Consider the following 26,199-nt stretch of genomic DNA (forward strand, 5'->3'; position numbering starts at 1 on the left):
GTTCTAATGTAGGTGAATCCTAATCAAATCTTGACTAAGTCCCAATGGGCAGCCTCAAACAACAAACTGGTTTTGTTTCTGGCTTATGCAAATCTAATTTAGAATAGCTTTTGTCCCTTGAGTGCTTCCAACTTGTTGCATATAACAGGGTTTTATGTTAATTGTTAAGGTTTTTACATGGGAAGCCACACTACTATAGTCCTAATCAGTGAACAAGCCACAAATGTAGAAAAGGAAATTCTTATGTCACCATCAGAAAGTTGAAAACACTCTTCACAATAAAGTCGTAGCCCAGATGACCATGGTCAGAAAATAAATTGTTGAATTAAGACCACAAAATCATTGCAGATGTGTTTCAGTGTGTCTTCAGAAGGGCAGCTGAATGTGTGCCAATCCACAATGAAACATGTCTCTTTGGAGGTATCTGCATGCATTTCCTCACTGACTCGGTGGCTGAAACCCACTGGAACCCCAATTTGAATGGGAGCATCCAGACATTTTTCTCTCAGTGCCAAATTGCACAGCACCATCTGCGTGGCACAGATCTCTTTCATTGAAATGTGCAAAATAACTCTCATCCTAAAGACATGTTAACTGTTGCTGGCATTGTAAGACTACAATTTTATTTCAAATATTGCTAAAGTGCTGAATGCATCAACATGAATAAGATCATTGGATTAATATTATTTTGCATCATGTAATCCTTTCTCTATATGATTTTCTTGGGTTGTTCAACACAAATTAGCCGCAGAAATGCAAAGACATTTTGCATTGTCTATTTTTGTACTCCTCAGGGCATAGCAAAGGTTTATAAAATGGCTACAACTGTATTCTAAATAATAGGACTTAGAGTTTGCAGAGCGCACAAAAAGACCCACCAACATCTGGCCTGAAGTGCTAAGCACCAAGTCCAAAAGTCCGAAGGCAACAGTATCCACGCTACTTGAGAGAAATGGCCGGCCTGTTAATTACTTCAAAGAACATTTCAGTTGTTGCCAGCATTCTCACTGAGCCTAGAACACACAACTCTGAATTTGCAATCGGAGATTCCACACTGTGGGGAACAAAGAGTTGCTGCTAGTATTCCAGACCAATTGTTTAGGAATGATTTTAAAAATATTATTTCAGGTTGTCTCTCTATTCCAATAATCTAAATCACAGACATCTTTTCCAATTATTTGCTTGTATCCTTCAGCACACATTTCTCCTCCCTCTGGTAAGAGTTCTCTCCCAAGGCGATTACCACAGTAATTTCAAACTCTCCAGTTCGGTCTTTGGTCTTTTGTTCACCATAATGCTAGTCACCTCAATCTAAATCTATGATGATCTTTCCCCAAGAAAAAGCTTCACACCACAACCTATGTGGTTGTTACCCCCACAGTACTGTCTCCATCTCCATTCCAAAGGCTTGAAAATATACGGCACATAACTGGTTAAAATATTTATCTCAGATCTGGTTGGACTGCTACGTGCACAGCTACAAAAATAAAACATTAGGAGTATGAGAAGGCCATTTAGCTCCTCAAGCCTGCTCCAGCTTTTGATAAGATCATGGCTGATTGTGGCCTCTGCTCCATTTCCTGCCTACCCTCTGGCTCCTTGGTCAATCAGCAACCTAACTCAGCCTTAAAAATATTCAACGGCCATACTTCCATTGCTCTTAGTGGAAAGAGAAAGAGAGAGAGAGAGAGGGAGGGAGGGGGGAGAGACAGAACAAGAGAGAGAGATAAACAGGTCCTCTGTTAAAACACTACCTAAAGATTCTCTTGCACATTATCAATGCAGACTGCTCAATAGAGTTCTGACAGAGTTGTGTACAGTTGAAGATAGCTCTTTTTTATGATGCAAAGTTAAATTCAGGCTTAATTGCCATTGTACTTTTTCATGGAGCAGGGAATTCTGTGACCTGACCAACAATAATTCTTCATCTGAATAATGGAAGCTTATTAAGTGGACAACCAACTAATTTCTGTTTTGTTGAATCTTGCTGTGCATCAGTCCATTTTTCTCCAAGTGCCTACGTTTAACTGTGAAGCACTCAGAAGTGTGCTGAGGTCACGAATGGCACTATACAAATGCAAAGGCAATTGTTGGTGGTTTGACAATCTCTGTCAATTTTCAAGCCAGCTCTTTAAAACAAAACTCTTCTAGAAAGTACCTTCTTTCCCATAGCCCCATTTTGAATGTAAATGTTTTTAAAAATTTATTCACAGGACAAGTTCATTACTGGCTAGGCCAGCACTTATTGCTAAACCCGAATTGCCCAGAGGGCAATTAACAGTCACATTGCCATGGGTTTGGAGTCACATGCAGGTCAGACCAGGAGAGGATGGCAGTTCCCTCCACTAAAGGACATTAGTGAATTACTTGAGATTTTCTAGCAATTGACAATGGATTCATGGTCATCATTAGACTCACAATTCAAGAGTTTTATTGAATTCAAATTTCAGCATCCAGTATAGTGGAACTCAAACCTGGGTTCTCAGAACATTACCTAGGACTCTGGATTAACAGTCCAGTGATAATACCACTAAACTGTCGCCTCCCGAAATCCACAGTCATTTATAAAATACCGATACATTCACAATACCTGATGGTTAATTCATGTGCACAAAACACTATCAATCTTCTGAACTGAGTGAAGATATTTCAGATTGTAATGGTGAAGACTAGAATTTAACACTGGCATTAACCTTCTACATGACACTGGAACATATCATAACAACTTACAACTATAACTATGTCAAAACATTTGTTGAGTATACATGGCTAACTGTATCATGGAATGCATGCAATAATGTGTCTATATGGCAGTGCACTTTCAGAATGTCTACCGTTGGAAAATCAAGTCAGAGTCCTGCAGCTACAGCCAGGGCTTGGTGCCTTTAAGGTGACGCATGTGACAGACTTAATATTAGCAGGGAGAAAATGGGACATAAAAGCAAAACGAAATACTCGAAACAGTCAGCAGTTCTGGTAGCATCTGTTACTGTTAAAGTTTCAGGTCAGTGACTATCTAGGACTGAGTTCTGATTGAAGGTCACCAACCCAGACATTTGCCCAGATATTCCAATGGCTAGATCAATTTTGGAACAGGACAGACTACAGGTGTCCTTTGGGGCCCAGTGGTATTCCAGATGCAGCGGATTCCGTGGGAACTGCCCAGGAAGTTGAGTATTCCAATGGTCAATTCCCTGTATCTGTAGCCCTCCAAGAAAACCGTCAACGTTGGAGAATTTGAAGCGAACCACTTCTGTTAAACGAATAGCTTTGAAGAAAAGGTTAGATTATTAAAACCATGTTCTAACTTCTGGCTAACTACTGATACACAATTCACAACACTCATGGCCAACCACACATTCCCTGACCCCCAGGACCCCTGTCAACTCCCCACCCCTAGACCAGACACCCCCCCCCCCACCCCACCTACCAGGATTCCATTGGGATCTGACACCCTCACCCATCACCTTCTGCTGCCAGCCTGAAGTTCCAGAACCAGACACCCACATGACATTGGCAAACCTTTCCTCCCACCAGCCCTGACTTCTCAGCCCCTCCCAGTTGACTTTGAAAACCATCCTGGAGCCCCACGTCCACTACCCCATGCCACTCTATACCTGGTACTCTACCCACTTGCCAACCTACCTACTTGGCACCCTAACTGCACCCTAATCTTTCACTTACCCTAAATTTCTTTTAATCTTTCACAGGATCTCGATGTCTCTGGCCAAGCTCTACTTTATTGCCCATCCCTAATTGCCCACAGGGCAGTTGAGAGTCAACCACATTGCTGTGCATCTGGAATCATATGTAGGCCAGGATGGCAAATTTCCTTCCCTAGAGGACATCAGTGAACCAGATTGGTTATTCTGACAATCTGCAATGGTTTCATGGTCATCATTAGACTCTTAATCAAGATTTTTAAAAATTGAATTCAAATTCCACTCATCTGCCGTGGTGGGATTTGAACCTGGGTCCCCAGAACATTACCTGGTCTCTGGATTAACAGTCCAACGATAATACCACTAGGCCATCACTACCCAAAATATTTACATGAAGTGGGATAGGAAGACGTCTCTGTTGATTTCAGCTAAACTCTGCATTTCTCAAGGAATTAGGATTGCAATTTCCAACTGGAAATGTGTAACTCAGTGCTTAAAAGCAAATGAAGTTGGAGAGACAATCCAATTGTGGATTGTGACTCTTCAGAATATTCTGGTTGCTAGTTCTGTTCCCCACTCCACAAATGCTGACTGATCTATTGAGCATATCTACCATACTTTATTCCCATTTTGGATTTCTGGCATCCTCAGTATTTTGCTTCTGCACTAGAAAACTGGGGGTACAGAGTGATGATCTACAAAGGCCGTCTGAAATATAAACAATCTTAGGATTGCCTTGGATGTGAAGATTTATGGTTCTATTTGCTGTAATATTTTCTCCAGAATCATAATACTTCTCTTTTTTTTAGTGCTATATATCCCAAACCAACAGAAACAACTGTTTATTCTGTGGAATAGTGTAACATTTCTGCCTCTTTGCCAGTACAGAACAGAAGTAGGGAGCAAAGGATGTTTATAAGAGAATTAAACATACAATCTTCACTTACACGAAGGCACCAATGCCTGGTTCTTCAGATACTTATGATTGCATAAGACTTAAAGATTTTACTGATGAAGACAGGAAACTTGCTAAGAGTGTCAGTTGTCACAAAGTTATCTCTTTGAAAGATTTCCATTTGACAAATCTCATGTCATAGTCATCCAGCAATAGGTTTATTGTTTTGATTTTAATACTAAGGTGATCAAATGTAAATTTCTTAGATTTCTATGCAACTGGGGAGTATCAAATTAGCAAGGCTACCAAGAAAAAAATAGGAAGTCATTGAACTGAGTGTATGTGTTGCTCTGGCATGGGGAACTGGCATGGACTTAATGGGTCGAAAGAACTCTCATTATGCCAAAATCACACCATGACCTGTCTGTCATGTTACAAGGCAGTAAGGCCTGAATGTGCCTTGCATCATGTAGTAACAATAAAGTTTGTTAGTGAACAGTGGCAAAACCAAAGCACAGAAATAACTCAAGTCCACAAATGCTTTTGCTGGATCACAATCAGAAGTACAAAAATATGGCTGCTTCAAACACAAATGGATTTGTTAAATGAATGAATGAATACATTTATTTAAATAAATGTGTGAGCAATAGACACACACACATGACCTTGAACAGCAGGTCTTCTTTTCATTCTGTTTTTTAGAGTGCTTAACATCCATGTGAAAGCATTCCTGAGTTGTCAGTCTGTTTTTCATTGATGTTGCAGAATCCCATAAGAGCAAAGATCAGTGAAAGTGATAGCAGTACTTACAGGCCACATGTAGAAGCATCTGGCAACATCATTCACATTAGACAGACAACATTCTGAGATCTGTCAAAACCCAGCATCAATTCAATAAAGTCTACAATCAGTCACCAAATTGTACAAGTAAATGGAAAAGGCTGCTAAATAATTTACACTTTGCGGCTGGATCCAATCTGTTTGACAATTAAACTGATACATTCATACAGAAGAGACAAAAAAGGAAGCAACTAGTCTGGAACAATTATTCTCAGTGGAAAAATGCATAGGGAGGTCAACATCAAACTTTTCAGTGTGCAATCTTGTTACATTGATCTGCCTATCCTAAAAAAAACTCAATTACAACAAATCCCACTCCACGTTACAATAACTTCCCTATTGTAATAAAGGGTTGACCTCATGTACCTCTAGGTATTTTCCAATCAACCTGTTCAGACACGTTATGACAGACTTCTGAAGCAGGTAGGCCTTTAAAGCCAAGGTTTCTGGCCCAGAGGTAGGGACACTATTTTGTTACATCTTCTGAATAATTTAGTTCCTCTCTTTCTGAACATTTGAAACAAAAACGTCTAAACCTAACTGAGTCCTTTGTCAGGTCAGGTATCCTTTTGGAGAGGTCATACCCCTTGGGGAGTGTTATAACTAGGCATGAATGTGTATAAAAAATGGAAAAGGTTTGTCAATATATCAGATCATTCAAATCTACTGCAGTTTAAATAAAAAACAAAAACAAAACTGTAGTCAAAAAGAAATCTGTGCTTTGAACAGCTATACTTCTTTGTTGACATAAAGGCCGAGGATGACAATTATTATTTTTTTAGATTAGATTAGATTACTTACAGTGTGGAAACAGGCCCTTCGGCCCAACAAGTCCACACCGACCCGCCGAAGTGTAACCCACCCAGACCCATTCTCCTACATTTACCCCTTCATCTAACACTACGAGCAATTTAGCATGGCCAATTCACGTAACCTGCACATTTTTGGATTGTGGGAGGAAACCACAGCACCCGGAGGAAACTCACGCAGACACTGGGAGAATGTGCAAACTCCACACAGAGAGTTGCCTGAGGCGGGAATTGAACCCGGGTCTCAGGCGCTGTGAGGCAGCAGTGCTAACCACTGTGCCACCATGCCGCCCGTGCAGCTAATCAGTGCAGTTCTACAATCATTGTCATAGTGGAGGATTTTAAAATTCAGTTTGATTGACAGCTCTGCGAGGATATAAAGGGATCAACTGTGTTTCATGTGGGGCTATTAATATAAATATTTGTTTGTATATTAAGTATTTGAAGGAATTGAAATACATCAAATAAGCTTTCATCGATAACAGCTTTTAAAACATATATAATTATGTCCTAGAATCATACCATAGAATCCCTACAGTGTGGAAACAGGCCATTTGGCCCAACAAGTCCACACTGACCCTTCGAACAGTATCCTACCCAAACCTATTCCCCTCCCCTACTACTGTACATCTCCCCTGACAAATGTACCTAACCAACACTATGTCTGGAATAGTTGCTCAGAAATTTATTTTCTTCAATCTTAGGCTCTTCTTAAATCCCTTGGTGTATTCTGGATGACTTGGTGGAATATATTAAGGGCAAAGGGTTGTGTATAGGTGCCACAGTCTAGAATAAATGGATACTAGTTGGCATAAGGACCATTAAGGGCATTGAGTTAAATTAAGGTCACATGGGTTGACAAGGAGGGTACAAATGACCATTCGGGGTGGGTTATTGGCATAGAGATTGTCAGGGGCCTTGAAAGGTGCCCCAGTGGGTGTTGGTTGGCACAGAGAATTGAGGAGCTGTGGAGCATGGTTGGTGGACCATCAATAGGCATGTGTAAGACATGAAGAATGATAGGTGAGGAGATGGGAGAGGTGAGAGCTAGAAGGCCTTACTGTTTTATTTACAACTGGAATTAATTCTGAAGTAATGAGAAGTTCTTTTAAACAAGCAGTCTCTGCTCTCAATGGGACATTGGTTAGGCCACTGTTGGAATATTGCATGCAATTCTGGTCTCCTTCCTATCGGAAAGATGTTGTGAAACTTGAAAGGGTTCAGAAAAGATTTACAAGGATATTGCTAGGGATTGAGGATTTGAGCTATAGGGGGAGGTTGAACAGGCTGGGGCTGTTTTCCCTGGAGCATTGGAGGCTGAGGGGTGACCTTACAGAAGTTTATAAAATCATGAAGGGCATGGATATGATAAATAGACAAATTATTTTCCCTGTGGTGGGGGAGTCCAGAACTAGAGGGCATTGGTTTAGGGTGAGAGGGGAAAGATATAAAAGAGACCTAAGGGGCAACTTTTTCAGGCAGAGGGTGGTACGTGTGTGGAATGAGCTGCCAGAGGAAGTGGTGGAGGCTGGTACAATTGCAATATTTAAAAGGCATTTGGATGGGTATATGAATCGGAAAGGTTTGGAGGGATATGGGCCGGGTGCTGGCAGGTGGGACTAGATTGGATTGGGCTATCTGGTCAGCATGGAAGGGTTGGACTGAAGAGTCTGTTTCCCTGCTGTACATCTCTATGACTCTATGGCTGACGCCACCACACTGTTTCCTGGCCCCACTTCACTTGCAAATCTCCGAATGCTGGGATCTCCCAGCACCAAAGATCCAGCCTCTTGGGGAAGTTTCTCTTGAATCAGGTTTGAAGTGTTTGTAAGTTATCTGGCTTGAGCACCAAGCTGAGTGAAAAACAATCCCTAGTGTAAGTTATTTATTTAAGTGCTCCAAGGTTATAATTTAGGTATGCCAGACATTAAATAATTAGTGTTTTTAAATCTAGGTGCAATTATATTTCAGTCTACCATATTTTCAAGATGCAATATAATTGATGTGTAAGATTATTGAGCTTCATAAGGTACTAATTGATGTCCCAGCATGTTGACTATAGACAAGCAAGATGACTACCTCCCAAAACAATCTCTCATCGACTCTCATTCATTCTAATTTCAAAAGCCTTTGACTCTCATTCATTCGAGATGTCACTTTTTATTCTGCATGAGTTTTATATTCTGTTCTCTAAGGGGAGGAAGTAATTGTGTGACAAGTCACCTCTTCCCAATATTACTGTCAGACCATGGCTGTGAGGGCTTGGAAACCTCTCTTACCTGATATGCATAAATTAGGAATTGCTTGGGTACTATGGTGTGAATTAGCCTTGAGGTAGACTCCAAGGTATGCAGGACGGAACAGAGAATTGAACTGATATCAGTCCTCAGGAAGAAATCTGTAGGAACTAGGAATAGAACACTGGGAGGCAAGATCAGGGTCACAGAAGATGAAGCAAGGCCCTGTATGTAGTCACTAGATGGAGCATATAGATGAGTACAGTGTAGCTTTGTGACACACTGGATACTGTCCCTATCTCTGGGCCAGAAACTCCTGGTTCATGTCCCAGCTCAGCAATTGATGGCTATAGCAGACGAGTCATAATGTATTCAGCAGGTTCATCATCAATCTGTTCATTCATTCAATGCACTTATGCAGGTGATTAGAGTGGGGAAACCTGGAAACTGCAATGCAACATTAGAAAATTCCATGGGCAAGTCCTTACAATGGGGACTATTGCACATATAAAGGGCTGGGTGACAAATTGCATAAGTTACCAATTTAATATTGTACCATTGAGAAGGCCTGGTATGGAAGCGTCAGTGACGCTTAATTGAAGTTCTGGATCATTGCCTAATTGAGGAGATCATGGTCTCTTTTCTGTAGTTCAACTGTCTAAGTAACACTCAGGGGTGACATGGTGGCTCAGTGGTTAGCACTGCTGCCTCACAGCGCCAGGTACCGCGGTTCAAATCCAGCCTCAGGCGACTGTCTGTGTGGAGTTTGCACATTCTCCGTGTCTGTGCGGGTTTCCTCTGGATGGTCCGGTTTCCTCGCACAATCCAAAGATGTGCATGTTAGGGTGAATTGGCCATGCTAAATTGCCCATAGTGTTCATGGATGTGTAGTCAGGGGGAAATGTAGGGGAATGAGTCTGTTTGGTTACTTTGAGCGTCAGTGTGGACTTGTTGGGCCGAAGTGCTTGTTTCCATACTGTAGTGATTCAATTTAACTTTGATATGATATTTGTGCAGATGCAAGATTTATTGTTAGACAATATACCAATACTGTTGCTGAAACCATGGCATATGGTACTTTCCCTAGGAGTATGGACTTCAAAAGGAATGCCAAAATATGTGATCCAGCTTTGAAGATTAGCTTCCGAATTTAAATCAGCTTCCTCCTTCAGTGATGTAACTTTTTATTATCCTTTCATTAATATTTAAATTATAGGCCTTTTTACTGTAAAAATTCTAATCCTGATACCGAGCAGATTTGGAATTGCCTATAATATGACAGCTGATTTTAGCTTCATAACTTTTACAACCCACTGGGTAATAAAACTAACCTTTATTTGTCTGCTTACTGAAGGTGTTGTTCCACACATGCTTAGTTTTAGCAGTGAATCATACTAAATATTTCATATTCTAGCACTCTGCAAATTAAAACATATTTTTGTCCCCCCTTCCTTATGCTTCTCATCTCAATGGTGTTGTCTTGTTACCAATTCACCAATTGTAGAAATAATTTCTCACTGTTTGGTCTCAACTCATCCATAATTTTCAACGTGTCTCTTAGACTTTTATACTCCAATGAAAGTTGACTTCATTTCTTTGATTCCCATTGTAATTCAGCATCTAAATCCAAGTATCATCCTATGGAGTAGTACACTTTCCAGGAATCTACCAAACTTTCTATAATGTTGAGCAGGGCTGAAGGGAAGATTTCTTTTGTACATAATTGAAGCAAAATTGTGAAACTTCACTACAACAGCTTAAGTTTGAACAGACAGTGCATGAGATGCCTAAACCAGTATGCAAATCTCCAAATGTGTCCTAACTTGCGTCCACAGACTAATACATCACTTCACATGGTAAAAGAGTAAACAATCACGCACTCAAAGGAATAGCTACAATGCCCAAGTTCAACACCATGATCAAAATTACACAAACTACAGCTAAACCTGGAGTTAAAAAGGTCTAAGAAAGCGTGGACGCTGGGAATTTGTTTCTGTCAGATGGGGATACTAGGACCTGTGGGCACAGCCGTAGATTTAGAGGGGATCAATTTAAAACGGAAACGAGGAGACATTCCTTCAGCCAGAATTCATTGCCACGGAGCGCAATGGAGGCCGGGACGTTAAATGTCTTCAGGGCAGAGATTGATAAATTCTTAATCTCACGAGGAATTAAGGGATACAAGGAGAGTATGGGTAAGTGGCGTTGAAATGCCCATCAGCCATTATTGAATGGCAGAGTGGACTGGATGGGCCAAATGGCCTTACTTCCACTCCTATGTCTTATGGTCTAAAAATACTGCAATCTAATCTCATCAGGATCAATAAGGTTTTCTTCTCTCCCCTGTCAATAGTATCCAGAAGGAATTTACCGAATTGTGCTTGGCCTTACCCCTTGACAAGAATTATACTTATAAAATGTATGATAGCTTTGAACAATAGAGATGTATGATTATATTACAAACTGATTGATTTGTCTTTAACTTACAGTTACAAAAAAAATCTGTTTACATACCAGACAGTTAAGGTATTTCAAAACTTGTTCCTGAGCCTGTATAGAATTTCAGATTTCAGCTTTGTTGTCTTGATCCATATTTAGACACAGTTTGCCTGTATAAAATAGTTTAGACAGTTTCTCCCTTAGGTGTAATGCTGAAGCATTTTCTTGGCTGCGTAATAAGAATGCTCAGCAGATGTGGGTTATGACCTTGAATCAAATATGTACAGTTGTGTGATTAGTTTATTTGGTTTAGCCTCTTTCAGCAGATTATAATGTTTTACATTCCTTCAGCCATTCCTTTTTATCCAATTTCTAAACTCACAGTATGCGCTAACCCTTTGAAATATTGCATTTCCTCTGAGTGCTGATGTAAAGTGACATTTTACATTGGAAAAGCAATGACGTTTCCCATTTTGAAAATATTGGAGGTAATTTTTATCTTTTTGATTGATTTTTCAAAAACATTATGCATTGTTTGTTCCAATATGATTATTGTCTGGTAAAACTCATTTGAGCTTCAAACACCGACGCCATGAAGGTATGGTTTTATACTTTTTGAACTTTTCATTGCTTTACCCTGAGAGAGGAAGGAAAGGCATATTGCTCTGCATGAGAAGATATTTGGAAAAGGCACTGTCACATTGAATCAAACTGTTTACAAAGAGCCCTTGAATTCTTTAATGGTCTTGAAGAGTTGCTAAAGAAATCGCCCACTGGCTGTGCATCTATTCACTTAAAATATTGCCTGCAGTAATTAAACCACACTCCTGATTCAGCTGCAGCAATTTAACATTTTGCAATAATCTTTAAATATCCTCTTTGTTTTCCCACCTCTTGCTTCTCTACTTCAGGTGGCTAAGTTAACAATCCAAGCCATGTATTTTGATTGAATAGATTCTGGCAGATTTAGGATGGATTGTCATTTTGAAGGATGGTATGGCACTTTTCCATTAAAGGTTTCTGCCTGCAGGGTAAAGCACTTGGCAATTTTTTCATTTTCTTTAAGGGAAAAGAAACCAACTATGATGATGAATCTTGATACAGTTTTTTTTATCCCATTTCATGTTGGTAAGCAACCAATAAAAACTTTCCAAATGTATCCCTTTTGTTCACCTCTTTTGATTTCCTCATGTGGCTTAGTGTCAAATTTTGTTTCATTAGGTTCCTGTGAAGTGCGAGATGATGTCCTATTATGTTAAAGGCACTCTATAAATGTTGTTGGTCACATCCTCACTGGCACATAATAATTTTCAACAAGATTTCAAGAATGTCAACTTACTGACTTTAATAAAAGAGACACTGACCAAAATTTCGGTTGAGTTTGGATTTGCACTTTGATGTGTAAGAGGAAATTTGTAATTCCTCGGCATTCTCAAAGGTGCATCATTTTTATTGGACTTTTTTGTGGGTTGGAAATACTTAGTGTGCAAAACAATCAATCATTCTCCAATGAAGGCAGGTTCCTTGCTTTAAATGTGGGTGAAAATTGGATTTTCATTTTCATTACTATTTTCATCTGGTGGTACAAGGTTTTGAAAGCCTGCTGAGGGGTCTGGAACATTCTGACAGGCAAGCCTAAAGTATACTTTCTAATGTCACTGATAGGCTTTTTTGTAACTTAGATGTATTCTTAATACATGAAAATTTTGTTAGACCCATAATTTCAGATTCTTTTTTTAGTAGAACACAAATTCCAACTTCTGCTGTGGCAGGATTTGAATCAGAGTCCACAGAACATTAGCTGAGTTTCTGGATTAATAGTCCAGCAATAATACCACTAGGCCATTACCTTCGCTAATTGACATGCTCATACAATAGATACAAAGACAGAGAGGCTTTTATTACATGGTGAGACATTTGAAGATGTACTTTACTCTTACCTTTCAGAATACATGGTTAGAGTTTCATTCATTTCCCTAAGGAATTAAAAGTATTTCCTGTTGATACTGTGTATAGCATGAGGGTTCATTTGTTAGAGATTAGTGCATACTGGGTAAGTGACGCTTGATAACACAAGGGGAAGGCTAGGCATGTCATTGGTGAATTGAGGAGGCATAGCCGATACATGGAGCAGAGGTGTGGCATGGGGTCACATGATGATCTTAGATGACGAAGGATGCATCCGTGCATAGAATTGGCATGGGTGATCTGAGGGGTCATAGGCTGGCATTGGAATATAAGCAGGTGTAAGACAGGTGCAATGTGATACTTAAATGCTATTGAGAGCTGGGATACTGTGTTAGAAAGTCTAGTTAGGCTCCTGAATGGCTCACAAATTAGGCTGTGCTCCTGACCCCAATATTGGAACCCTGATTTTGGAAGACTATTGCTGTATCCTACATGCCCTGCCCACTGAAGACACAGGAACAGGGAAGTGATTTTGATCTTTGCTGTAATGCTCACCGTCACCACTACCTCACCTAAATAAACGTGAAAACTTACATGCCCCCATGATCTAATGACAGAAGTAGCCAAACTAAAATAATGTCAAAGAAAACCTTCAAAGTCCATGCTCATCACCCTTGCCTGGAGTTTTAGGTAGATACCAATCATATTAGCTGGTTGTCTGAAAAACCTGTTCTTGTTCTATGGCCAATGAGAGAGGGACTTAACATTTGGAGATGCTGCCTGTTCTATATACCTGATCGTATTTGCACTGAAAACAGGGTCAGTGTCACTGCAGGCCCATTAAGCATCTCTCTCTATTAGGTTGGGGCCATGTCTAGATGCTCAAGAAAACCAACAATTGCGTTCAGTAATCCTATCAAATTGACAATTACCGACCAAATCCATGACCCTTTTGGGTTCAAACCCCATCAGATTGGATTGGTCAATTGCAGAGTATAGAACATGATCTAATATGTATATCTAAATCCACACAATCTAACCATCAGCTCTTGACATTCAATAGTGTTACCATCACTGAATCCTCATCCTGTGGGTTACCATTGACCAGAAACTCAACTAGACATGTCACGTAAAAACAGTGGCTGCAACAGTAAGGAATACTGCAGCGAGTAACTCACCTCCAGATCCCCCAAAGCCTGTCCACCACCTACAAGGAACAAGTCAGGAGTGTGATGGAATACTCTGCATTTACCTGGATGAGTGCAGCTCCAGCTCCAGCAACACTCAAGAAGCTTGACACAACCCAAGTCAAAACAGCCCATTTGATGGGAACTGCATCCACAGGCATTCACTGTCTCCACCACCAATGCTCAGTAGCAGCAGTCGTACTATCTACATGATGTACTGCAGAAATTCATCAAAGATCCTTAGCACCTTCCAAACCCACAACCACTTCTATCTAGAAGGAAGAGGACAGCAGATATATGGGAACATCACCACCTTTAAGTTCCCCTTTGAGCCACTCATCATCCTGACTTGGAAATACATTGCTGCTCCTTTACTGTCACTGGGTCAAAATCCTGGAATTCCCTCACTAATGGCATTGTTGGTCAAACCACAGTAGGTGGACAGCAGCAGTTCAAGAAGGCAGCTCACCACCACCTTCTCAAGGGCAACTAGGGATAGGCAATAAACGCTGGCCAGTCAGCGACACCCACAACCCACAAAAATGAATTTTAAAAATGCAAAAACATCCTAAAATGACGGGCAGGAAAAGACCAGTGAGTCTGTGAAGCCTGTTCAACATCCAAGATGTCTGGAACTTCAGGACTACACACTACCCACTCTGTAATGGCACCTGCCACCCCAAAATCGTACTCTCATAATTTCCTGTGAGAGAAGGAAAACAGAAAATTTCTCAGGTTCAAATAGGGAAAGAAAGAACTGAGGAAAATTCCTCTCTGACCTCCTCAGTTGCACAAAACTAGCTCCAGAGATCACATTGACCATCAACTATCTGATTAGATTTAACAGTTTTTATTGAATACGCTAGGCGTATAATTTTCCTTTTACAGTTCCAGCAATAATACATGCTTTCAAAGTGTACAAGTCAAACAACAGAGACCCATAGATTTTAATAAAAAAAATCTCAAAGTCAGAGATAAAATCTATAAATCTTGGAATCTAATAAAGCTGGTATTTCCCTGACTGACCTTTTGTTTTTGATGGCATACTTACTTTCACTGCCAGTTCAATAACCATACTACATTGTTCCTAATGATTTTGCATTGTTCGTTTTCTATTACTTGGCTAGGATCTTTGGCTGCTCCAGCTCCCTGGCATATTGCAGCCAGTCAATGATTATGTACAAATAGAAAAAAAAATAGCTGGTTCAGTAACTGGATATTTTTTTCAAGCCAAGAAGTAAAGCATGAATAAATGAGCTTATAATAAAATATTGCTGAACAAAATAGTGGTTCAGCTTATAGTCTTTTGGTGTCCTTGACCTTTTCAACTCAAGCATTTCACATTGAGTCATTACAAATTGTTTTTATGTTTTCAAGGCTGGAGGATAAAAATAAAATTTGGTTGGAAGGGCTATAGAAGTTTTCTGTGTAACATTCTGCAAGCATATTTATATTAGCCTTAATCCATTGATTTATGCAAATGAGACGCTACTTGGAAAAATTACTTCTCAATACTTATTGGTTACTAATAGGTTGATGGCATTATTTTGAAACATATTCAAATATTGTCTTGTTTTTTCTTTATTCATTCACGAGACAGTCCCTGGCTAGGCAGCATTTATTGCCCATCCCTAATTGCCCAGCAGTTAAGAGTCAACTACATAGCTGGATTTTCATTGGCTTAGAGGAAAAGCTGCTTTTATTGCACCCTTTTCCAAATAATTGGACATTGTTGCTTTAGGATGGGAGATGCATAGTGATACTGTTACATTGTCCTGAAACTGGTGAGCTTACTTTCAAAGTATCTTGACCAGTCTGTTCAACAGCATTTTCTGCATTTGTCTGTGAAGAAGAATTATTCTGATTATTCCGATCCATCTAATATTCAGTTAGAATAGTAAGGTTTTGTGCTCAAATGTTCAACCCTCCAGTTGAGATGCCTATGGAGATAATAGGAGTTTTATTTTTCAATTCAGTAAAACAAATCCACTTTTAACAGTAAAGCCTTTGCAGGATTAATTTTTAAATTCATTTTTGTGGGATGTGGGCATCACCGGCTGGCCAGCATTTATTACCTGTCCCTAGGTGCCCTTGAGAAGATAGTGATGAGCTGCTTTCTTGAACCACTGCAATTAATTTGGTGTAGATAGACTTATATTAGAGGGAATTCCAGGACTTTGACTCAGCAACAGTGACATATTTCCAAGTCAAAATGGTAGAGAGACTTGGAGGGAAACTTGAGGGTGATGGCATTCCCATGTATCTGCTGTCCTTGTCCTTCTAGGTGCCATTGGTGGTGGTTTGGAAGGTGCTGCCTGCAGACCTTTGGTGAATTTCTGTAGTGCATCTTATACATGGTACACACTGCTGCTGAGGTCAGTGTCGGAGGGACTGGATGTTTGTAGATGTGGTCTTGACTTGTGCCTTAAAGACAGTGAATAGGTTTTGGAGAGCCAGGAGGTACATCAATGCTTTTAGATGTTGAGTCTGGTTCAGTTTCTGGTCAATGGCAACCCCAGGATACTGATAGCAGTGGTTCAGTGATGGTAATGGTTGTATGTATCTTACTGGAGATTGTCATTGTCGGGCATTTGCATGGCACAAATATTACTGTCCACTTTTCAGCCGAAGCCTGTGTATCATTTAGGGGTGCACGGTGGCTCAGTGGTTAGCACTGCTGCCTCACAGCCTGGGTTTGATTCCAGCTTCAGGCAACTGTCTGTGTGAAGTTTGCACATTCTCCCCTTGTCTGCATGGGTTTCCTCCAGACGCTCTGGTATCCTCCCACAATCCAAAGATGTACAGGTCAGGTGAATTGGTCATGCTAAATTGCTCATAGTGTTAGGTGTATTAGTCAGGGGTAAATATAGGGTAGGGCAATGGATCTGGTTGGGTTACTCTTCGGAGGGTCGGTGTGAACTTGTTGGGCCGAAGGGTCTGTTTCCATACTGTAGGGAATCTAATCTAAAAATGTGGCTCTTGTTTCAGTTGGACATGGACTGCTGTAGTTTCTGAGGACTTCTGAATGGAGGTAAAACTAGCACAATCTTCGGCGACCATCCCCACTTCTGACCTCATAATAGACGGGAGATCAATGATGAAGCAGCTGAAGATGGTTGGGTCAATGACACTACCCTGAGGAAATCCTGCAGAGACATCCTGGAGCTCAGATGACTGACCTCCAACAACCACAACCATCTTCCTAACTGCCAGGTATGACTCCAACCAGCAAAAATCTTTCTCTGATTCCCACTGATTCCAGTTTTGCTAGGCCCCCTTTATATCCCACTCAGCCTTGATGTTAAGGGTGGTCACTCTCATCTCACCTCTGGCATTTAGCTCTTTTGATGATGTTGGAACAAAGGCTTTAATGAGGTCAGCAGTAGAGCAGCCCAAATTAGGCATCAGTGTGCAGGAATCATAGAATAGGTGCTGTTTTCGAAATGAATGAAGTTCCTGGTGACAATGCTCTGTAAGTTAACATTGTGAACAGCCCATTAAACAGAGAGAAAGTTTTTGGTATAATAGCTTATTGACAGCTTGATCAGAGATTGGACTAAAGCAACAATATTCAATGTTATGGGATGTTGTCATCATACTCTGGCGAATAAAAAGTTTGCAGTCTTTGATAGTTTCTCTCAAGTTGAAAGTTACCAGAAACTAAATGCTCTGCTTTCAGATACTACAATGCATTAGAGGCTGAATGACCTAGGAACAAGCAGGTAAATGTTCTCGATTACTGTTGTTTGTACTGCTGGCATAACTCTATAGAAACATAGTTCTGTTTGGTAGGATTGTGAATCCATCTATTGGGAATTAACTCTAAATTTTCTGATTTCAGATGCAATAATTGCTGTTCAACACCCGAACGAGTAGGAAATTAGGCTTTTGACCTCTATAATCATAATTCATTGAGAGACGTCAGGGCACCTGACTCATCCAGTCATCCAAATGCATTAGGAACTGTATTGTGACTGCATCAGTATAAAAGGTATGTATTGTTGTTGTGGTTCTGTTCGCCGAGCTGGAAGTTTTTGTTGCAAACATTTCGTCCCCTGGCTAGGCGACATCATCAGTGCTTGGGAGCCTCCTGCGAAGCGCTTCTTTGATGTTTCCTCCGGTGTTTATAGTGGTCTGTCCCTGCCGCTTCTGGTTGTCAGTTTCAGCTGTCCGCTGTTGTGGTTGGTATATTGGGTCCAGGTCGATGTGTTTGTTGATGGAGTTTGTGGATGAATGCCATGCCTCTAGGAATTCCCTGGCTGTTCACTGTCTGGCTTGCCCTATGATAGTAGTGTTGTCCCAGTCGAGACAGGGACAGACCACTATAAACACCGGAGGAAACATCAAAGAAGCGCTTCGCAGGAGGCTCCCAAATAGAACCACAACAACGAGCACCCGAGCTACAAATCTTCGCACAAACTTTGAGGTATGTATTGTGCAAACAGGTGTGTTCATCATTTAGAAATACTATTCAGGAGTACAGAAGGCGCGCTGTATTCTATTAAAATTCCATGCCAGTTGATTACTATCACCAACATCCAAAGAAACTGACATAAAGTAAGAAAATGTTTCATAAAACAAAGTGAACTATCATGGTAACTGAGGTTTCCCAACCTAATACGACCAACCCCTTCTCATACCATACCAGACCACATTGGGTGTGCCAGCTTCCAGTTCCAACTGTAGAATTGCTATAATCAGAATTACACAGGATAATGGCATCAATGACCAGGCAAAGTGTTTACTGCCAAACTCCATATTAAGAGATGAAAAGGAAATATACAACACTTAATAGCTTCAACATTGCAAATATTATCAAGTTTCCCAATCTCTCAATGTTGCACAGTGAGTGAAATTTTAGGATCATGAGCTTCAAGGCATCTATTGGCCAACTCTCCTTACTTTATTTGCTCAACTTCTTCCCACCACCATTTTCCTGTCACCTGCTCCCCATCCCTCAAACCACCATCCCACCAGGAATCAGTCTGGTAAAGCATCGCTGCATGACCTCCATAGCCAGAGCATCCCTCCTTGGAACAGGAGACTAAAACTATACACAATACTCCAAATGTGGTCTCACCAAGGCCCTGTATGATTGAAGCAAATATCCTGCTCCTATACTCAAATCTTTTTTGTCTCCTGCTGCACATGTATGCATACAAGGATACCCAGTTTTCATTGCACATTTTGTTGTCCATCCCTAAATGTTCTTGAGAAGGTGGTAGTGATCCATCTTCATGAACTACTGCAGTTCTTGTGATACAGCTATACTCACAATGCTGTTAGGAAGGGAATTTCAGGATTATGACACAACAGTGAAGCAACACTGATATCGTTCTACGTCAGGGTCGAGTGTGGCTTGGAAATGAACTTGCAGGCCATGGTTCTCCTAAACATCTGATGCCTTTTTCCTTCTAGATCGTATAGGTCACACATTTGCAAGTTGCTGTCAAAAGACCTTGGTGTGGTGACTTGTCAATGCTAAACACTGCTGCCGCTGTGCATCATGATAGAGATAACGAATGTTGAAAGTGGTGAATGGATGTCATTCAACCAGGTCAATTTATCCTGGGTAGCATCACCCCCACCAGTTGGAAGTATACTCAAAGTTTGTGTGAAGATTTGTAGCTCGGGTGCTCGTTGTTGTGGTTCTGTCCGCCGAGCTGGAAATTTTTGTTGCAAACGTTTCGTCCCCTGTCTAGGTGACATCCTCAGCTGTCCATGAACATCCATGAACATCAACTAGCCACGAAACGCCACGACCAGCTATCCTTAGTAACCACACACGCAGACGACAAGAAACATGAATTCGACTGGGACAACACTACCATTATAGGGCAAGCCAAACAAAGAACAGCCAGGGAATTCCTAGAAGCATGGCACTCATCCACAAACTCCATCAACAAACACATCGACCTGGACCCAATATACCAGCCACTACAGCGGACAGCTGAAACTGACAACCGGAAGCGGCAGGGACAGGCCAGTATAAATGCCGGAGGAAACACCACAGAAGCGCTTCACAGGAGGCTCCCAAGCACTGAGGATGTCACCTAGACAGGGGATGAAACGTTTGCAATAAAAATTTCCAGCTTGGCGAACGGAACCACAACAAGGAAGTATACTCATCCAGGTAAATGGGGAGTATTCCAACACACTCCTAACTTGTATCTTGTAGATGGTGGACACACGGGGGGGAATCAGGAGGTGAGTTACTTACCAAACCCTTTCCAATCTCTGACCTGATCTTGTTGCCGCAGTATTTATACAGATATTTTACTTCAGTTCTGGTCAAAGGCAATCCCCAAAATGTTGATGATGCTGGATTCAGTGGTAGGATGCTACTGGATGTTAAGGAAAGATGGTAAGATTCTTTCATGTTTGAGGTGGCAAGACTGTGCCATTTATTAGCCCAAACCTGAATGCCATCCAGGTTTTGCTCAAATGGATATGGATAGTATCTGAGTCGTCACAAATGGTGCTGAACACTCTGCAATCATAAGTGAACATCTTTACTTTTGGTTCTATGATGGAGGGATGGATAAAGCAGCAAGAAATGCTTGGGAATTGACCACTACCCTGAGGTACTCCTGCTGCGATATCTTGAGACTGAAATGATTGGCCACCAACAACCACAACCATCTTCTTTTGGGCTGGATATGACTCCAATCAGTAGAACCTTTTCCTGCTGATACCAGGTTTGCTAGGGCTCCTTGATGCCATACTTGAGTAAATGCAGCCTTGCTGTAAAGGTTAGTTGCACTCACTTGATGTCTGAAATTTAGCTTTATTCCTCCAATATTGCACAGTAGTATAATGAAAATGGATATGTTGATAAGGATAAAATCATAGAATTTTACATTACAGGAGGTTATTTGACCCATCATGTCTACAAATGTTCCTGATAGAGCTACCCAGCTAGTCCAGTTGCCCAGGCCTATCTCTGTAGCCCCCTAAATTCATCATTTTCAAATATAATTCTAGGGGCTCACTTTTGAAACCTCACATGGAATCTGCCTCCATCACACTCTTTGGCAGCACATTCCAAATCCTCACAACTCTGACTAAAGAAGTTTCTCCCTATCTCATTCCTGACTCTCTTGCTGACAATCTGATGTTGCAACTCTGACAGTCTCATGCTGTCAAGACTCTGAGAAGAGAATTGTACTGGAGAGTTGAAATCAGTACTTTGCACATTAGTATGCGAATAAAAGAGTTTGTTGGAACTCCTGAGAGTCAGGCAATAGTCACTCTTAGATAGGGTAAAGATAGAGTTGAGCAGGCTCAGAGTGGGGACAATCGAACAACCTCAAAAGTGCAGTACAGACATATAATAACCATTACTCATGATAGACAGAATTCAGAATAACAAAATAAGATGTTTGTCTGTGGAAGCAACTTAGACAAGGCTGTGATGAGGGCAGGGGCTTAGTGGCCTTGGTGGAACCTAAAAACTACCAATGAGTCCAATGAACAGCTTGTTTCTGAGCACGTGCTACTTGCTAACTTTGTTGATGACACTTTCCATCACTTTACTCATGATCAAGAGTAGATCCTAATTGGCCAGGTTTGATCTGCACTGCTTTTGTTTCTCTGTACAAGAATGTTAGAGAGATAGGGACGGGAGAGGTTGTGGAGAAATTTGACCATAATGAAGTGAATTTCAAGATGGAAACTTGAAGGACTGAGAGCCCAAGTAGATCAATGAGCACTGGAGGTTAGGTGAGCGAGACAGTGTGGATTAGAATATGTACAGCAGAATTAAAGATGAACTCAAGTTTATAGATGAGAGAAAACAGGAGACATGTCTGGAGAGCATTGCAATAGCAGAAGGGGGACAAAACAAATGCATGCCTGGTGGTTACAGCAGAAGATAAGCTCGAATAGGGGCAGGAATATCAGCAGCACACATTTGCAAATAATCTGTTGAAATAATTCAACATTGCAACAGTATCGAGCCTCAACTTATTTAACTTAATTAATTAGAGTGTATTGATTTGAGACATCAATCTTAACACTGCAAATATTGACAATACTAAAATATTTATTTTTTCGTAGCTACTAAACGCCAATTACAAAGACCGTATACTATAAACTGTTTCAAAGCCAACTGTCAAAATATCAAGTCAGTTACAAAGTCTCAATATCTAAGCAAGAGGTTTGTCTCATGAGAGGAAGAAAGTTACAGATACTTTGAAAACTAGTGCACTCAAGTCATGGTTGAAGCTTTACTAACAGTTCAAGGGGGCAATGTCCTGTGGATTATCATGCATGCAACAAGCTACTCCTTAACTACTGAGATTAGCACGTCCAGTTTAATCATAGGCATAAGGCACTGTAAGAGGCTGCCAGTGTAAGTTTTCATACCTTGCTTAGCCAGAAGCAGATCATATTCTGAGAAGGTATTCCAACACCCAGTAATGACCTCAGGAGATGTACGTTTTGGTTTTCACAGTGGCGACAGAGTGTCTCCAGTGGAATTCGGAGCTATGTAGGCTTTCTTCAGCATGAGCCCATCCATCTTCCCTTGTAGGTCAAGGTTGGGAAGCTAAGAAATGGCTTGAAGAAGAGCTTACTAATATGAAGATGATTCTTATTTTAAGTGCCTTCACTTAGTTTTAGGTAAATAACAGGAATTTTTATCATTGTAAAAGAGCTAATGACTAAACAAATTACTCATTTTATGATAGGTTGGTAAATAATAAGGCCTGTGAGCTGAGTTTTTAATCTTCATTTCATTGTGTAAACTTAAGAGATTGCAGAGTAGACGCAAAAAAGGCATTGATGATGCAATCAATATGCTTTTAGAAAAGGACCTTCTGACTTTTAACTTCAAATATTCCCAGGCTGTGTACTTTCTCTGAACCTCTATCTTAGAGCCAATGGAGAAGGCTTACTGGCTTAACATTTGACAATCAGTTCAACTTTCACATTGTCAGCTGGGAGAGCACAAAAGCTTGATATTTAGAAAGTACAGTGTTGTTCACTTCAATATTAACCCTCTCCCCAATCCTTCTGCCTGGACATGTGGAGTAAATAGTGCTGAATAGATCATAGTATCTCTTCGGCATAATGAGATATTGAGAAAAGTGAGATAGAACATAGAACATAGAACATTACAGCGCAGTACAAGCCCTTTGGCCCTCGATGTTGCACCGCCCTGTCATACTAACCTGAAGCCCATTCCACCTACACTATTCCATGTACGTCCATATGCCTGTCCAATGACGATTTAAATGCACTTAAACTTGGCGAATCTACTACTGTTGCAATTCCATACCCTTACTACTCTCTGAGTAAAGAAACTACCTCTGACATCTGTCTTATACCTATCTCCCCTCACTTTAAAATTGTGTCCCCTCGTGTTTGCCATTCCCATACTTGGAAAAAGGCTCTCCCTGTGCACCCTATCTAACCCTCTGATCCTCTGATTATCTTGTATAATCAGATGGAAAAGTGAGATAGAACAAAGAACAATACAGCACAGGAACAGGCCCTTTAGCCCTCCAAACCTGTGCTGACACATTTTGCCTTTCAATACTAAAAGTGTCTTCACTCACAGGATCCATATCCCTCTATTCCCTTCCTCTTCTTCATGTATTCGTCCAGATGTTTCTTGAAAGCTGTTGTGCCTGCTTCCACCACCTCCTCTGGCAGCGCGTTCCAGGCATGCATTACCCTTTGTGTGAAAAACTTGCCTCACACATCTCTTTTAAAGGTTTCCCCCTCACCTTGAACCTGAGTTCCCTATTAACTGACCCCTCCAACCTGGGAAAAAGCACCTTACTTTCCACCCTATCCATGCCATTCACAATCTTGTAAACTTCCATCAGATTGACCCTCAACCCCCTGCACTCCAGTGAAAGCAAGCCCAACAACACCAGGTTATAGTCCAACTGGTTAATTTGAAAGCAGGAGCTTTCAGAGCACCGCTCCTTCAGTTGTTGTGGAGCAGTGTTCCGAAAGCTAGTGCTTCCAAATAAACCTGTTGGACTATAACCTGGTGTTGTGTGATTTTTAACTTTGTCCACCACAGTCCAACACGGGTACCTCTAAGTCATGGCAACCAATCTATTCAACCTTCCTTCATAGCTAAAATCTCTCATGCCATACAACACCCTTTTCTGTATACTCTCCAAAGCATCCACATCCTTCTGGTAGCTCAGGCAGCTTCCGAGGAGCAGGAAAATCGATGTTTCAGGCATAAGCCCAAAACGTCGATTCTCCTGCTCCTTGGATGCTGCCTTACCTGCTGTGCTTTTCCAGCACCACACTCTCAACTCTGATCTCCAGAATCTGCAGTCCTCCCTTTCTACCATATCCCTCTGGTAGTGTGGTGACCAGAACTGTACGCAATATACCAAGTGTGGCCTAACTGAAGTTCCAGAAAGATGCAGCATAACTTGGCTATCCTTGTACTCAATGCCTCTTCCAATAAAGGCAAGCATGCCTTAAACCTTTTTTACTACCTGCATTGCCACCTTCAGTGATATGTGGACCTGCACACTTTGAGGTGTTTATTAACACATTCAAATGTAGAATCCTAGAACACAATGATAAAACTGGGAGGCAGTTTTCACCAGTTTCACAGTTACAGCTCCCATTGCCCCAGTGTAAGTTGTTTTAAAGCTCTCCCTGTCTGCTCAAGGAATGTTCCCCCCAACCCCCCAGTCTGCTCAAGGAAAATTTATGCCTCCCCTTGGTCACAATCACCAGCACCACAGCTCATCCCTCACCCCACCAAACACGAATAGCTACCTGTGCCCACACATTGTCCAAATGTGAGTCTCTCCCTGCCTTATTGCAACCTCCCTGGATGCTCATGTCCAGATTGCCACTGAGGGTCCCTAGCTGCATCTGCCTTCTCCATGTATTTCCTCCTGTCTATTTAGCCAAGAGGACTGGACTGTGTAAGCTGTAGGACTTCCACAAAAATAGCAGCAAGACTATCAAGATGGGCAAATGTTATCCTCTGTGAACAAAAGGTCTTGGATTCAAATCTCTGAGGAATGCTTTGGCTAAAATCTAATAAATAAGTGCTCTCAAACTGTTGTGGAGAAATACTCCCTTACAGGTTGGGGAGTGTTATGAGAGGAACACCCAGCACTAGTCATATCACTGTAGGCATTCACCTCAAGGTCAAGCCAAGAGGGTCCTGTACAGCAAGTGCTTGAGTGTGCCACTGCCAGCATATCAACACTAACAAAAAAAGTTCATCACAGGGCCACCTAAATCCCACATTGCTCCCACTGGCAACCAGGAGCCTGCCAGCTACTGCATATTACATTAAAGGAGCAATCAGTTACAAGATGACAGTATAGGGGATAATTGTACTGAACACTAAAAGAAAGGACTGTGGGAAAGGATACCAACATCACTCACACATTAAAGTTGGTGAATGAATTGGTTGGACTTTACTTGAACTTTGGCAACAAAGTTTGTGGACAGTAAGGTAGGAAATAGGCACTGATTGTAGCTGAGACTGCAGTGGACAGTATTGTAGGAAGGGTGTGAGACACTTTACATGTGGAAAGTAGAATCCCTGAAAGGAACAGCTCTATCACTTAGCAGATCAAAGGTTGCTGAGTAACTAACCCATCGTTTCCAGGCCATTAGCAATTCTCAACTTCTAACTCTTAGAAAGAAAAAACACTGAATAGATTATAGACAACCACAAGAGCCAAGATGAAAGGGCTTCCATAAAAGCTTTGACTCTGAAAATCAAATTGTGTGTCAATTTAAAGTAATTTTTTCCATTATTTTAAACAAACTAAATATTGGGATTGATTGTTCTATTTTGACAAAGCTACTGTTTACACAATTTTACAAGTCATTTTATAAATGTCTTTTTATGGGCTCAACCTATTTAAAAATGGATGAGATGTTATGACCACACATAGCATACAAGATTCTGCACAGTTTGTATATGGCTGCTAGTGTTAATTTGTGCAGAGTTTGTGGATTTTGGTGTTAAAAAAAACATGTAGTTTGCCTTTCAGAGCTGAACCAATAAGTGGAAAAGTGAACTGATGCTCTCACTCCTGTCATTACCCAGTGGTCTGAGTTGCTTAATGGACTCACTTAGATGTCAGTTAATGACAGGATTGGGCTTGGGTATACTGACTCACTCCTACATGCCCAATGTCTAACTTTATAACAAATGAAACGGATGATGAATTAGAGGTGGCTGGCATCCAGTGCGTCATCTCCAGTATTAATCTA

At 41.0% G+C, this 26,199-nt stretch overlaps 1 protein-coding gene and 1 long non-coding RNA gene across 3 annotated transcripts in view; one reads left to right on the top strand and one right to left on the bottom strand.

Moving 5' to 3' along the window:
- Window positions 1–26,199, bottom strand: part of LOC122555793 (serine/threonine-protein phosphatase 2A regulatory subunit B'' subunit alpha) — a 183,455-nt gene that overhangs the window by 135,322 nt on the left and 21,934 nt on the right. The gene's annotated exons all lie outside the window — the stretch shown is intronic.
- LOC148148336 (uncharacterized) overlaps window positions 1–26,199 on the top strand; it is a 73,951-nt gene that overhangs the window by 25,777 nt on the left and 21,975 nt on the right. Inside the window, exon 2 of the long non-coding RNA XR_015759215.1 lies at window positions 16,966–17,190. This is a non-coding gene — a long non-coding RNA (uncharacterized LOC148148336). The remainder of the gene's footprint in view (window positions 1–16,965; window positions 17,191–26,199) is intronic.

The sequence above is a fragment of the Chiloscyllium plagiosum genome, unplaced genomic scaffold, assembly GCF_037043375.1.
Source record: "Chiloscyllium plagiosum isolate Xiang-an unplaced genomic scaffold, Cpla_swu_hap1 HiC_scaffold_13, whole genome shotgun sequence".
In the NCBI taxonomy this organism is placed as follows: domain Eukaryota; kingdom Metazoa; phylum Chordata; class Chondrichthyes; order Orectolobiformes; family Hemiscylliidae; genus Chiloscyllium; species Chiloscyllium plagiosum.